This window comes from Lactuca virosa, chromosome 9 (assembly GCF_052849685.1).
Source record: "Lactuca virosa cultivar CGN04683 chromosome 9, Lactuca_virosa_CGN04683_v6, whole genome shotgun sequence".
In the NCBI taxonomy this organism is placed as follows: domain Eukaryota; kingdom Viridiplantae; phylum Streptophyta; class Magnoliopsida; order Asterales; family Asteraceae; genus Lactuca; species Lactuca virosa.
Window position 1 is genome coordinate 30,256,687 of NC_136434.1, and position 4,321 is coordinate 30,261,007.

Sequence of the window (4,321 nt, forward strand, 5' to 3'; positions counted from 1 at the left end):
AAATCATTTTATAAAATGAACTTTGAGAAAAAGAAAAGAATTTTGAAAATAGAAAAGAGCTTTGAAAAAGAAGTAAAAAGGTGTAGTGCATGCAATCAGCCGAGCTCAAGTAAGTACTCCAAAATTATCCATACAAGTTATGTTATGTTATGATTATCAGCTTTATGAGAACAACATGCTAGATTAGGACTAAGGATCTAGGAAGGATGCCTTATGTGCCTATTATATGTGTATCAGCTTTATGAGAATTGCATGCTAGTTTAGGACTAAGGATCTAGGAAGGATGCCTTATGTGCCTATTATATGTGTATCAACTTTATAAGAATTGCATGCTAGTTTAGGACTAAGGATCTAGGAAGGATGCCTTATGTGCCTGTTATATGTATCTCAGCTTTATGAACTTCATGCTAGTACAGATTAGTCAGGGATAGCCTGAGAGAGATATGCTTGATTATGTTTACTCGATGCTCGAATGCTGCTTGCTTTGTGCTTTTAGGAGTTCTAGCTATCTTTTACTAACTAGTAAACGAATATATTAAATTACATATTGCAAGGACTAAATAATTTCAGAAGGTTAGGTCTAGCTCTATTTCGCAGCTCTTGTTTGAGTCCAACCGTTGTAGGGTAGGATCTCTCATTCGAAGAATTATCTATTCTGAGTGATATGTAATAGTATTCGCGAGCCAGTTAGGGGAAGAAAGCAGGGACTTATTATGCAGCTGATGGCAGAGAGTGGGATGGTGATTACCCTAGGGCAAGCCTAGGATGAAAGTAGCAGAGAGCAGCAGTAGTAGTAGTAGAAGGGTCTTGGTTGTGACATCCCCTAATTTCTCAGCCAAAAAATACCGATTTAATTTATGCTTTTTAAAATAAAGTCAAAGAAATCCTTTTAAAAGATGTTGCGGAATTGGTCCCCAAAACAAAACATGATAAAAGTTTATCAAAACCTTTCTTTAAGAAATATATAATTTCATTTCATATCAAAAGCTCGGGATGTCATGTTCCGATACAGATCAAAAGCATAAACAAGACATTATAAGCCTTTCAACAGTTATTTACAACTACTGGCCTATAATCCAAAAATCTCTCATCATCCTCCAACTATGCTCGGGGTCCACTACCTGTAACATAAAAAACTGAGTGGGTCAGGCTTGGGAGCCTGGTGAGCATATAGGGTTTTCAACCCACAATAATAATAAACTTATTAAGTTCACCAATCAACAATAACCCTGATTACCCATTCCCGTTATCCTCACTTTACGTCCCTAAACACCTATCACAAGGGACCTAGCCTAAGGAATATCATCGGGATGGACACTACTGCTAAGGGGACTCCTCAGCCATACATGTCCTAAAGGCAACCATGAGGGGGATGGAGTACAACAAATGAACACCGAAGCTCATTAACACCTACAGGTTGCGAGCCTGCCAGCGTTCCACTGGACTGTCTAGAAAAGTCCGTGGTCGTCATCCATACTCCGCTAGATGACTGGATCACAATCACATCGAGGCCTCTCATCATTTTATTTCATCACACATCAACTATCTACCCATGTTTTACCCAACATATTTGTAGATAAAAATACATATACAATTTAAAACTTGTATAAAACATGTATTCAACAGTCACCTCAATTAAACAATTAATATAATTACACATAGCACGTATTTTGTAGAAAATACTTCATATCTAGGTGTAAGATGAAGGTGACTATACACTCACTTGATTTAATGATAACCGGGCAGCACTTCGTTTCCTAAAACGATCGTTTCTAATAAAACCGAGAGTTTTATTGAGAAACCGGGCTCTGCGAGGGTTGAGCTTCAAAACCGAAAAGATAAATTTCTCGGGCTTCTCGGGCACTTCGGGGCGTATTTCGGGTGTTTGGTATAATACCGGGGCTTTGGGGGAAGTTGGAATGAAAGAAATATTGTTTAAGGGGTTAAAAATGACAAGTTTCCAAATTATCCCCGAGAGGTCTCGCACCCTTCTTTTTATAGGGGCGAGGCTTCTGATCCAAGGTCTGAGAAGACTCCACGCGGCAGCAGATCCGAAGCGAGGGCAGGTGGCTTGCACGTGCGAGGGGTGAGCTGTTGGCCTCTGATTGGACCGAAGTCTAGGTCCGAGGGGGGAGTCGTGGCACACCATGCGAAGCTTGGACACGCTTCTGATGACACACCGAGATCGGACACGGGGCAGCTTCCGATTGGACCGAACCTCGGACTCGAGAAGGACGCGACACGCCTCGCCAGGTGGCCTCGGTGACTCAGCAGTCTCGGACACGTGACACGCATGCAGCGAAGGTGACGTGGCCGAAGCCCCCCCATGCGAAATTTCTCGGATTTGGCATTTTTTCTCGATTTTTGTGCAAAAACTTCTAAAATCCATAAGTTTCGCATACGGGCTCTGTTTTTAACGTTCTTTATATGCACGCGTAGGTAAAATTACGCTCTACAACTTTCGTTTAGACTTCGTCGGCTAATTTTGAATTTAATTTTTATATTATTATTTTTAAGAGATCGGGACAGGAAATCCGTTAAAAATTCATAACTTCTTCATCCGACGTCCGTTTTCGTCTGTCTTTTTACCGTTGTACTACTATTGACGAGACCTTCGATTCTTGTTTAGGTTGTGTCGGCTAAAAATCACTCGATCTAAATTTTGAGTTCTTAAGGAAAGTACGGATAGATGTGGAAGGTAGTATGGGCCCGTACTACTGAAAGCAGAGGATCCGTATTCGAGTCAAGGAAGGTTGAGATGAATCCAGGAAACTTGTAGTGTGTGAGATCCCTCGAGTTATGATGAGTATTATGATGTTAGTGATGGTATATTACCGAGTATAGTGACGCTACGTGGTAGACCAAATGACTAGACTCCTTTAATTTTTGTTATGATTGGGGAGGGCAGTTTAGAGATTTGTAATGAGAGGCAGAGTGCATTCCGCACTAAGATATCAGTCATGATAGGGGCACATATGTTGATGATTCGGGAGTTCATAGCTTGAGAAGCTCCAGATTATCATGGGGCTAGGGACCCCATTGCTAGCAGCAGGTGATTGGCAGATGTCGCCAATATTTTCGTACCAGCCGTAGTCTCGAAAGGGGACAAGGACCGACTTGCTTCCTGCCTCCTGAAGGACAGGGCACGTGATTGATGGAAAGAGGTTGGTAGAAGGTTGAACGATGACACAGTAGATGCTATGTCATGGGATGACTTTTAGACCAGATTCTGGGCAGAGTGTGCCTAGGCGATTGAGGCGCATCAGTTGGCGCAAGAGTTGTTAGATCTCCACCAGACGACTGAGACTGTGGCAGAGATCAGTGCCAAGTCTCGGGAAAGAGCTTATATGGTACCACAGTATGCAGCACATGAGGAAATGAAGAAGGTAAGGTATCAGAACATACTGCAGACTGATAGCAGGGAGATTGTGAGTTTCTAGGGGTGCAAGACCCCGAATGATATGACTTCTAGAGCTCGAGAACGGGATTTGGATTTAGAGCACATTGGTAAGAGGGAATCAGATCAGTTGCTTATACTGAAGGGTCCGGGGAGGAGACCCAAGATTTAAGATTTGCTTTTGAGAGGCCAGCAGGGCCAGATTCGGTGCAGCACTGGCGGGAAACTGCATGAGGGAGCCTTTCGTTCCAAGGGTTTGAGTAAGTGTAACTCTGGGTTATCCTCTGTTTGTGTTTGAATTATATTTTCAAGAGATGTCATATGCCAACTGCATACCGAGAAATATTAGCGGATAACGATAGATCATTTCCCAAATTGCGGGATTGGGAGAGTACAACATCATCTTGGTTTATTCCAAGACTGAGGAGCAGCACGAGAAGCACCGTAGGGAGGTGCTAGAGACTTTGAGGAGGGAGAGACTTTTTGCAAGGTTCTCAAAATGTGAGTTCTGGTTGCACGAGGTGCAACTTTTTGGGAACCTTGTCAACCAGAAGGGTATTCTGGTCGATCCGGCCAATATAGAGGTCGTGATGTAGTGGGAGATTCTGAGGTCTCCAACTGAGATTCGGAGCTTCCTGGGTCCAGCGGGTTAGTACCGGAGATTTATTTGGGACTTCTTCAAGATTGCAGTTCCTTTGACCCGACTGGCCAAGAAGTCGGTGGCCTTTTGCTGGGGGCCTGAGCAGCAGGCAGCCTTCGAGACTCTTAGACAACGGTTGTATGAGACCCCAGTTCTCACCCTACGAGAGGGTGTAGATGATTTCGTAGTTTACTGTGACGCTTCGATCAAGGGCATGGGTGCGGTACTGATGCAGCGAGGCACGCGATAGTAGGATTTAGGGAATCGGGTTGGGGATTCCAGTC